The following is a 12218-nucleotide window of genomic DNA, read 5'->3' on the forward strand; positions in this document are numbered from 1 at the left end:
AGAAACACTTGCTAAAGAAACAAAAATAAAAAATAGTAACACAATAAAATAACAATAACATTAAAGGAGTACCATAATTTCCGGACTATTGAGCGCACCTGAATATAAGCCGCACACACTGAATAAAAAAAAATATATATATATTATTTTGAACATAAATAAGTCGCACATGTCTATAAGCCGCAGGTGCCTACCGGTACATTGAAACAAATGAACTTTACACAGGCTTTAACGAAACACGGCTTGTCATCGACTCATTAAGACCAAGCTCCCGTGCAGCAGCTCTATTTCCTTTTCCAACAGCCAGATCAATCACCTTCAATTTGAAAAGCTGCATCATATGCATTTCTCCCTGTCTTTGCCATGATGAGGGTGACAAAATGACTACCGTAATCAGAATGATGAAGTTTGAGAGCACTCGATTTAATCTAAACAGTAAACAAAAAAGTTGTTTGACCTTAACCTGTTCGGCAATTTCATTGGTCTAATGAAAGCTTTATGCCGCCAGAACTGAGCACGTCACAGAATGTGTTTTTTTGGAGAAAAAAATGTGAAAGCGGGAAAAATCCATATATTAGCCGCGTCATTGTTTAAGCCGCGAGGTTCAAAGCCTGGGAAAAAAGTTGCGGCGTATAGTCCGGAAATTACGGTACTGGTACCGAGTCAATATGCAGGGGTATGGGCTAGTCGAGCTAATTGAAGTAATATGTTCAGTGCATTTAATCTGTTTTTTTCCCCCTCTTCAATCTAGACACAATACCCCATAATGACTAAGCAAAAACAGGTTTTTAGACATGTTGAAGCACCTTTGGCAGTGATTACAGCCTCAAGTCTTTTTGGGTATGACATTACAAGCTTGGCACACCTGTATTTGGGGAGTTTATCCCATTCTTCTCTGCAGATCCTCTCAAGCTCTGGCAGGTTGGATGGGGAGCGTCACTGCACAGCTATTTTCAGGTCTCTCCAGAGATGTTTGATCGGGTTCAAGTCTGAGCTTTGGCTGGGCCACTCAAGGACATTCAGAGACTTGTCCCGAAGCCACTCCTGTGTAATCTTGACTGTGTGCTTCGGGTCTTTTTTCCTGTTAGAAGGTGAACCTTCGCCCCAGTCTGAGGTCCTGAGCGCTCTGGAGCAGGTTTTCACCAAGGATCTCTCTGTACTTTGCTCCGTTCATCTTTCCCTCAATCCTGACTTGTTTCCCAGTTGCTGGCACTGACAAACATCCTCATAACATGATGCGGCCACCATCATGCTTCACCGTAGGGATGGTGCCAGGTTTCCTCCAGACATGACGCTTGGCATTCAGGCCAAATAATTCAATCTTAGGCGTCAGGAAGTGTTTAAACGTCTTACTCCAGTGGTTCCCAAACTCGGTCCTCGGGACCCCAAGGGGTGCACATTTTGGTTTTGGCTTGATTAGTTGAATATTTGAATCAGCTGTGTAGTCCTAGGGCAAAAACCAAAATGTGCACCCCTTAGGGTCCTGAGGACCGAGTTTGGGAAATCCTGTCTAACATCGGCTACGGAGAGCGTGATTACACAGTCATCTGGAACAGCTGGTGCGGTCATGCATTGTTCCATGTTGCTTGTCTCAAAGCGAGCGTAGAAGGCATTTAGCTCGCCTGGTAGGCTAGCGTCACTGGGAAGCTCGTGGCTGGGTTTCCCTTTGTAATCTGTGATAGTTTGCAAGCTTTGCAACTTCCGACGAGCGTCAGAGCCAGTGTAGTAATATTCGATCTTAGTCCTGTATTGATGCTTTGCATGCTTGATGGTTCGTCAGAGCGTGTAAAGAGATTTCTTATAAGCGTCTTGATTAGTGTTCTGCTCCTTGAAAGCAGCAGCTCTAGCCTTTAGCTCAGTGCGGATGTTGCCTGTAATCCATGGCTTCTGGTTGAGATATGTACGTACAGTCACTGTGGGGACGATGTCGCCGATGCACTTATTAATGAAGCCGGTGACTGATGTGGTATACTCAATGCCATCGGATGAATCTCAGAACATATTGCAGTCTGTGCTAGTGAAACAGTCCTGTAGCTTAGCATCCACTTAATCGGACCACTTCCGTATTGAGCGTGTCACTAGTACTTCCTGTTTGAGTTTTTGCTCGTAAGCAGTAATCAGGAGGATAAAGTTATGGTCAGATTTGCCAAATGGAGGGCGATGGAGAGCTTTGTACAATCTCTATGTGTGAAGTAAAGGTGATCTAGAGTTTGTTTTCCTCTAGTTCAGTGGTGGGCAACTCCAGTCCTCGAGGGCCTGATTGGTGTCACACTTTTTCTCCATCCCTAGCAAACACAGCTGATTAATCATATTGCATTCTAAACTAAAGATCATGATTAGGTGATTATTGGAGTCAGGTGTGTTTAGCTGGGGCTGGGGGAAAACTGTGACACCATTCAGGCCCTCGAGGACTGGAATTGCCCACCCCTGCTCTAGTTGCACATGTGACATATTGATAGAAATTAGGTAAAACCGGATTTCTGTTTTCCTGCATTAAGAAGCACCACCTCTGCATTAAGAAGCGCCACCTCTGGATAAGCATTTTCTTGTTTGCTTATGGCCTTATACAGCTCAATGAGTGCGGTCTTAGTAACAGCATCGATTTGTGGTGGTAAATAGACAGCTACGAAAAATACAGAAACTCTTTTGGTAAATATTGTGGTCTACAGATTATCATGAGGTACTCTAACGCAAGAGAGCAAAACCTTTAAACCTCCTAATATTGGATACTGCGTACCAGCTGTTGTTGATAAAGAAACACACACCACCACCCCTAATCTTACTGGAGGCTGCTATTTTGTCTTGCCGATGCATGGAAAACCCAGCTAACTGTATATTATCAATGTCCTTGTTCAGCCACGACTCGGTGAAACATAGGATATTACAGTTTTTGATGTCCTGTTGATAGGATAGTCTCAAATGAAGCTCAACCAGTTTATTCTCCAGTGATTGCACGTTCGCCAGTAGAACGGAGGTAAAGGCGGATTATCCACTCCCCGACGCAGTCAGTTCTTCGACCTCTGTAGCGGTGTCTCCACTTCATATGATTGACGGGGATTTGGGCCTGTTCCGGGAAGAGCAGTACATACTTCAGACTCATTAAAGAAACAAATCCTTGTCCAGTTTGAGGTGAGTAATCGCTGTTCTGATGTCCAAAACCTATTTATTTTGGGTCATAGGAAATGATGGCGGAAACATTATGTACTAAAAAGTGAAAAACAGTGAAAAAAACAAAAAACACAAAATAGCACAATTGGTCAGGAGCCCATAAAAACGGCAGCCATCCTCTCCGGCACCAACGTTAACCGATACCAGCTTTGACTTAACGTGGCTTGAAAATCTATGGCAAGACTTGAAAATGGCTGTCTACCAATGATCAACAACCAACTTGACAGAGCTTGAAGAATAAAAATAAAAAAGTGCAAATATTGTACAATCCAGGTGTGCAAAGCTCTTGAGAGATTTACCCAGTAAGACTCACAGCTGTAAATTGCTGCCAAAGGCGATTCTAACATGTATTGAATACTTATGTAAGCAAGATATGTTTTATTTTTCACACATTTATTACAAATGTTAGACTTTTTTCCACTTTTAAATTAGAGTATTTGGTGTAGATCGTTGACAAAAAAATAACAATTAAATCCATTTTAATCCCACAACAAAATGTGGGGAAAAAAATCAAAGGGTGTTAATACTTTCTGAAGGAACTACATTTTGAATTGATGACTCACTTTAAACACATAAAAGTGAAATTGTTATTGCATTCTAACTCATGGGTGCAACAAATATAGCCTCTTACAAAGCACACCTCAAAATGTGTTAATGAGCCAAACGCTCTAACCATTAAGTTACCTGCTGCCCTATATATGGTAGGGCACTATTCTGTGGGGTGGAATTACAGTATCATTCGAAAAATAGCAATTTTCCGACAATGCGCCATCATTTACAGTGTGCCGCACAGTTAAACATTTGAGTTTTTTTTTTTACTGTTGATAATACCTCAAATTACCGTATAAATTAGAGTTTTCTGTTAGTGTAGGTAGGCAGATTCCTCACTTAAATTCACTGTGAATCTTTGATGCATAAAAAGCATAAATTGCATGATTTGTGATGGAGTATGAGTCATGGGTTTCCAAAAACACTCAGACTGCAAGTAGCCTAAATAAATAAACGCTAACTAAAATATAGTTGTCTTCCTGGTCGACCTATCTGACAGCTTCGGTCTATTCCAGCTGTGATGCTCAGCATAAGTAAAGCGTGACAACAAAAGCTATCAAACACTTGTGTAGGAGAAGAAAAAAAAATGTTGAGTCACTTACCAAGTCTACCACGAAACAATCGCCCTATATTTTCAAACGAGGTAATATAACAACCTATGACAAATGCGCGTAATATTCCCGGTGGAAGAGAGTTTGGACAGCGCAGAGTGCCCGGCAGATGTCTCGGGCTCAGGGGAAACTTCTCATATGGAGGAAGAGCAGTAAAGCCACCGGTTATTAAAGGTCATAGAATAAGGTATTTCTCAAAAGTTATTCTTCCCGCCTCTTGTCATCATCACAATTCCAATTATCTAAATATTTTACCTCAATCAGACCGAGTTACCACAACATTCTCGCTAAGAAGTTAAATCTGTTTGTGCAACCCTAACGCTGTTCCTATAAATTAGCTCACGCACGTGATAACACTTGAGAGGGAGAGAGGCTATGCGCACGGTATGATGATATGTATCCTACTTCCAGAATTGATTCGCTCAAACGCAAAGCTTCTCGATGGACAAAAAGTAAAACAACGTTTTTAATTTGTTAACGGTTATTATGTTGTGATTGAAAATAGGTAAAGTGATGGTAAAGTCATTCATCTTCAAAGGGGCGTTGTGGTGTTGGGCATGATGTCACCTCCTGACCATAGAAAGCTTTTATTTTTCTATGGTAGAGTAGGTCAGGGCGTGACAGAGGGTTTTGTGTAGTTTATTTATGTCTATGTTGGTTCTAGTTTATTTTTTCTATGTTGGGTTTTGTCTAGTTTATGTATTTCTATGTGGGGTTCTAGTTGTTGTATTTCTATGTTTTTTTGGGGGGGATGATCTCCAATTAGAGGCAGCTGGTCATTGTTGTCTCTAATTGGGGATCATATTTAAGTGGTTGTTTTTTCCACCTGGGTTTGTGGGAGATTATTTTGAGTAAGTGTATGTTGCACCTCTTCGTCACGGTTTGCTGTTTTGTATGTCTTGCATAGTTTCACAGTTATAATAAAATGTGGAACGATACACACGCTGCGCTTTGGTCCCATTCTTCAGACAGACACATGATGCTTCACACAAGCTTAATACCAAAAGATGTTCTAAAATACTCCTATTTCATGCCAGACGCTACTTAGTATGTGACGTCTGCAATGCAAATTTGATGTCAGTGAGAGAAACAATAGGGCAAACAGATGTTATAGTGTGTAGAATTGTCACATAAGGCATAATACAACATAACAATTCTACTTATATAAGGTAGCCTAGTCTATATTATAAACTGGGTGGGTCGAGCCCTGAATGGCTGACAGCCATGGTATATCAGACCTTATACCACGGGTACGACAAAGCATTTATTTTTACTACTCAAATTACGTTGGTAACCAGTTTGTAATAACAATAAGGCACCTCGGGGGTTTGTGGTATTTGGCCAATATACCACGGCTAAGGGCTGTATCCAGGAACTCCGCGTTGCATCGTGTAGAACAGCCCTTACCTGTGGAATATTAGCAATATACCACAACCCCTCTGGCCTTATTGCTTAAATATAACACTTCCACTAATCAAACACACACAGAGTTGGGTAGGTTACTTTCTAAATGTAATCCGTTACAATTACCTGTCCAAAATTGTAATCAGTAATGTAACTTTTGGATAACCTAAACTCAAGTAACGGAAATATGATTACTTTGTTAGTTTTTAATTACTTTCCCATTATGAATCAGAATCACCTTTATTCGCCAAGTATACTCAGAATTGTACTTGGTGATATGGTGCTGCTAGTGATAGACAACATTTAGAGACATACAGTTGTTCGGTTTATGTTCCCATTTATAAATAAAAAAGAAATATATTTACATACAAGTATTCAGACCCTTTCAATCAGTACTTTGTTGAAGCACCTTTGGCAACGATTACAGCGTCGAGTCTTCTTAGGTATGACGCTACAAGCTTGGCACACCTGTGTTTGGGTAGTTTCTCCCATTCTTCTCTGCAGATCCTGTCAAGTTGGATGGGGAGTGTTGCTGCAGAGCTATTTTTAGGTCTATCCAGAGATGTTTGATCGGGTTCAAGTCTGGGCTCCAGCTGGGCCACTCAAGGACATTCAGAGACTTGTCCCGAAGCCACTCCTGTGTAATCTTGACTGTGTGCTTAGGGTCTTTTTTCCTGTTGGAAGGTGAACCTTCGCCCCAGTCTGAGGTCCTGAGCGCTCTGGAGCAAGATTTCATTAAGCATCTTTCTGTACTTTACTCTGTCCCTGCCGATGAAAAACATCCCCACAGCATGATGCTGCCACCACCATGCTTCACTGTAGGAATGGTGCAAGGTTTCCTCCAGACGTGCCATTTCGCATTCAGGCCAAAGAGTTCAATCTTGTTTCTCATGGCCTGAGAGGCTTTAGTTGCCTTTTGGCAAACTCCAAGCGGGCTGTCATGTGCCTTTTACTGAGGAGTGGCTTCCGTCTGGCCACTCTACCATAAAGGCCTGATTGGTGGAGTGCTGCAGAGATTGTTGTCCTTCTGCAAGGTTCTCCCATCTCCACAGAGGAACTCTAGAGCTCTGTCAGAGTGACCATCGGTGTCACGTCCACGTCAGGGCGTGACTGGGGGGTTAGTCTAGTTTATTATTTCTATGTGGGGTTCTAGGTTTGTTTTTCTATGTTGGTGATTGTGTATGATTCCAATTAGAGGCAGCTGGTAGTCGTTGTCTCTAATTGGGGATCATACTTAAGTAGCATGTTTTCCACCTGTGGGCTATGGGATATTGTATTTTGAGCAAGTGTATGTAGCACCTCTGTAGTCACGGTTCGTTGTTCGTTTATTGTTTTTGTTAAGTTTCACTATTAATAAATTATGTGGAACGCTACTCATGCTGCGCCTTGGTCCGATCATTCCAACGAACGTGACAATCGGGTTCTTGGTCACCTCGCAGTTTGGCCGGGTGGCCAGCTCTAGGAAGAGACTTGGTGGTTCCAAACTTCTTCCATTTAAGAATGATGGAGGCCACTGTGTTCTTGGGGACCTTCAATGCTGCAGAAACGTTTTTGGTACCAATCCTCAGATCTGTGCTTTGACACAATCCTGTCTCGGAGCTCTAAGGATAATTCCTTCGACCTCATGGCTTGGTTTTTGCTCTAACAGGCACTGTCAACTATGGGACCTTATATAGACAGGTGTGTGCCTTTCCAAATTATGTCCAATCAATTGAATTTATCACAGTTGGACTCCAATCAAGTTGTTGAATCAACTCAAGGATGATTAATGGAACAGGATGCACCTGTCTCAATTGTCTCATAGCAAAGGGTCTGAATACGTATGCAATACGTCTGTTTTTTATTTTTAATAAATTTGCTCACATTTTTAAAAACTTGTTTTCGCTTTGTCATTATGGGGTATGGTGTGTAGATTGCTGAGGAAATATTTTTTACAGTATTTTACTGTAATTACAAGGGATTGGTGCAAGCAAGTTGGCTGCTAGGTAAATGGTTACACATTACAGTATATTAACAAATATGTTGTGTTTTATATCACTTGCACTTCTAGAGGTCATAACAAAGGCTTCCAAACTGGCAGCTACCACAGGGCAAAAACAGACCAAAAGGACATGGCAAAAATTCAACCATTAAAGAGTTAAGACTTGCTGCCACTCCAATCTGTCCCCTATACAAATTGAGGGGGCACTATAATCTCATAGGAGTTAAATTGGTACAGTTTTCTCACTCAAGGGTGCAACAAATAGTGTATGTATCCTCTTACAAGGCACTCCTCAAAATATGTTAATGAGCCAGAAACAACAATACCATGCACCTAGTGGTCAAAAAGGTTTTTGGGGCTCCAAAGATACGGTACGGTACTGTATTCTGTGGGGTGGTATTACAGTACCATTCCAAATATAGCAATTCTTTCCCCTCCCACAACCTTTTCCACCAACGCACCATCATTTACAGAATGCTGCAGTAAAACATTTCAGAGTATTTTACTGTTGATAATACGCCAAATTACCATATAATGACAGTTATCCGTTACAGTGAACGTAACTGATTACATTTATTTGTTATCAGATTACATGTAATCTGTTACTCCCCAACCCTGGACACACACACACATCTTTGTTTTACTATCCTTGTGGGGACCATAAAATGTATTCCCATTCAAATCTTATTTTCCCTAACCCACCCTAATTGTAACCCTTTCCCTAAACCTAACCCCTAGCATGCTCACTAAACTGGCAGCCTTTGTGCATGAGCGTTGCAAAATAAATGTACACATACGTTATTCAATAATATCATGCAAATTGATCACTCGTGTCAACGCCATCTGTGTAGCGAGGTGTTAAAATCGAACGTGGTTCTATTTTAGACTCTTGACACGCTGTAAATCCCACCTCTTCATTGGTTTTTATCAGCCTACTAACCCATGTGGGTGATTGAAAGATGAACAAGATCCACACTCCAGTCCAGTTGGTGGCGGTAAGGCAACTGAAGTTGGTTTCCAACCGCCATATATAATCCACAGAAGGAGAAGAAGCAAGATGGAGAGATTAATCAAAGAAAACTAACATAAAAACTAACTAGGTTTCCCCTTTTATCTGTGGATTAATTGTCGGAGTAGAGAACACACGATTTTGTTTGACTCAAAATGGTTCAAAATTCTACAAAGATCCAGCAAAAAAAGGACCATTGCATTTCAGGTACAATAACAACCCAATGTTATCTCCCAGGACAAATTATCTCTCAAACTATAGATGGTATCTGCCTTCTCCCTACAGTTTTCAGCAGTTAGTTTCACCCACGACTGCCTCATGTGAACTACAATCCCGACGCTGTGTTTTAACATTTAGAAACGTCAATAATCATTGCTTGCAATACGGCTTTCTAAACATATATTGATGGCCCTTGTCTTTCATCAGTGAGAAAGAATCTTTAAAATCTAAAAGATACACTTACTGTATCTTCCGTCTGTTTTCCGTAAACAAGCGCTGTAACATGGAGATATTGCCGAGTGTGAATACAAACCCTTTAAAGGTGTGAATCAATTTAACCTTTCGTTTTTAGAAAATTATGAAAGATAAGGCCCTTATGCTTCCAAAACCATACCGCAAGCGATGTGTGTTAAGGTTCAGACCGAATGTTGGGGTTCTTAACTAAACTTAGTACAAAAGACTCCAATGTCCAATATAATGGAACTGAGAGTCATGATCAAGGGCAAGGAAAAATTTCCTACTGTAGCAACAGCAAGCTAGCTAAATGTCCATGAACGTTTCATGTGTGTTTCAACCTGGCCTAAATTAATAGTTGGTTCACAGTTGGTTTTCGTATTTTAACCGGCGTGTCATGAGAACGTCTGATGGGGATAGACAAAAATCAACATGCGCACGATGGCATATGCGCAGAGATGGTTTGGTCAAGGTGTTAGCCTAAAATAGCCTTTTTCCTCATGGGGACCAGCGAAATGTCCCCACTTGTCAGAATTGTCCTTGTTTAACTATCCTTGTGAAGACTGCTGGTCCCCACAATGATAGTAAAACCAAGCACACACACACACACACACACACACACACACAACACATTTGCATTTGGGTCAAATGGTGTTTCCTGTGTTGTGGGTATGTTATCCCTTATCATTAAACTGATTGGCAATGCACTGTACATTCATGGAATGACCCTAAATGTAATTCACCTCAGTATTCTAAAGGACATGTATGGCTTACTCATGCTGGAGATAAATGACATGCCTAAACTTTGACTCAATGAGACTAGTCTGGAAAATGTGTCTACAAAGCAACTCTGATGTCAATGGCAACAAGCTGAAAAAAAAGTGAAGTAGATAGAGGTCCTAGATAGGCCTAGATATTTTTCCCTAGGAAACAGAAGCAGTATTCGTCTCTTGGTCTTCAATCTGCAGTCATCTGCATCTGATCAAGCCATCTCTTGAATGTATTCCCTACATGGTTCTATTTCTATCAACACTGTAGACCAAAGGACTCAGAATTGCGCTTAAGGGTGCTATACAGGCTAGTATTTACACCTCAATCACACCTACAGCGTCATTGTATTTTGGTACTACAGAAGTACATTCATTTCCAAAGGAATGCTGCGTTTATCTTGCATCATTGCTTTGCATAGGCAGTTGCAGTGCGTTCTGTGTGGTGCATATGTTGGATTTATCGAATGTATGCATCAAACTGTATGCTTAGATGGTTTGACAGAAATGGTAGCAGGTGAATGTTGAAATTTCGTTCCACATACAGTACCAGTCAAAAGTTTGGACACCTACTTATTCAAAGGTTTTTCTTTATTTTTACTATTTTCAACATTGTAGAATAATAGTGAAGACATCAAAACTATGAAATAACACATATGGAATCACCTCGGCGTTACTCTGGACCCTGATCTCTCTTTTGAAGAACATATCAAGACTGTTTCAAGGACAGCTTTTTTCCATCTACATAACATTGCAAAAATCAGAAACTTTCTGTCCAAAAATGACGCAGAAAAAATTAATCCATGCCTTTGTTACTTCTAGGTTGGACTACTGCAATGCTCTACTTTCAGATGTACACAAAAACAAATAATTCAAGAGCAGCAGTAAATAACAATAGCGGGGCTATATACAGGGGATACCGGTACAGAGTCAATGTGCGGGGGCACCTGTGTCGAGGTAGTTGAGGTAATTATGTACATGCAGGTAGGGTTATTAAAGTGGCTATACATAGATGATAACAGGGAGTAGCAGCAGCGTAGGGTGGTGCAAATAGTCTGGGTAGCCATTTGATTAGCTGTTCAGGAGTCTTATGGCTTGGGGGTAGAAGCTGTTTAGAAGCCTCTTGAACCTAGACTTGGCGCTCCGGTACCGCTTGCCGTGCGGTAGCAGAGAGAACAGTCTATGATTAGGGTGGCTGGAGTCTTTGACAATTTTTAGGGCTTTCCTCTGACACCCCCTGGTATAGAGGTCCTGGATAGCAGGAAGCTTGTGTTTTTTATGTACGTACAGTCACTGTGAGGACGATGTCCTTGATGCTCTTATTGATAAACCCAGTGACTGATGTGGTGTACTCCTCAATGCCATCGGAAGAATCCTGGAACATATTCCAGTCTGTGCTAGCAAAACAGTCCTGTAGTTTAGCATCTGCTTCATCTGACCACTTTTTTTATAGACCGAGTCACTGGTTCTTCCTGCTTTAATGTTTGCTTGTATCAGGAGGATATAGTTATGGTCAGATTTGCCAATTGGAGGGCGAGGGAGAGCTTTGTATTTGTCTCTGTGTGTGGAGTAAAGGTGGTCTAGAATTTTTTTCCCTCTGGTTGCACATTTAACATGCTGATAGAAATTCGGTAAAACTGATTTAAGTTTCCTTGCATTAATGTCACCGGCCACTAGGAGTGCCGCCTCTGGATGAGCGTTTTTCTGTTTGCTTATGGCGGAATACAGCTCCTTGAGTGCGGTTTTAGTGCCAACCTCACTGCAGGGATATGTAGACAGCTACGAAAAATACAGATAAAAACTCTCTAGGTACTGTAGATAGTGTGGTCTACAGCTTATCATGAGATACTCTACCTCAGGCGAGCAAAACTTTGAGACTTCCTTGGATTTCGTGCACCAGCTGTTGTTTACATAAATGCATAGGCCCCCGCCCCGTGTCTTACCAGAGGCTGCTGTTCTGTTTTGCCGATAGAGTGTATAACCCGCTGTATGTTCTTAATGTCGTCGTTCAACCACGACTCGGTGAAACAAAAGATATTACAGTTTTTAATGTCCCGTTGGTAGGATATACTTGCTTTCAGTTCGTCCCATTTATTTTCCAGTGATTGAACGTTAGTTGTATTGTTGTCTCTACCTTCTTGCCTTTTGTTCTGTTGACTGTGCCCAATAATGTTTGTGCCATGTTTTGTGCTGCTACCATGTTGTGCTGCTGCCATTTTGTGTTGCTACCATGTTGTTATCATGTTGTGTTGCTACCATGCTGTGTTGTAATGGTA

General features: G+C 41.3%; 1 protein-coding gene across 1 annotated transcript in view; it reads right to left on the reverse strand.

The window, feature by feature from the left end:
- Positions 1-4813, reverse strand: part of slco1c1 (solute carrier organic anion transporter family, member 1C1) — an 82764-nt gene extending 77951 nt beyond the window's left edge. The window contains exon 1 of the mRNA XM_014153011.2: positions 4320-4813. The gene's annotated coding sequence lies outside the window, so the exon portion shown is untranslated. The remainder of the gene's footprint in view (positions 1-4319) is intronic.
- Between the last annotated feature and the right edge of the window lie 7405 nt (positions 4814-12218).

The sequence above is a fragment of the Salmo salar genome, chromosome ssa17, assembly GCF_905237065.1.
Source record: "Salmo salar chromosome ssa17, Ssal_v3.1, whole genome shotgun sequence".
Classification (NCBI taxonomy): Eukaryota; Metazoa; Chordata; class Actinopteri; order Salmoniformes; family Salmonidae; genus Salmo; species Salmo salar.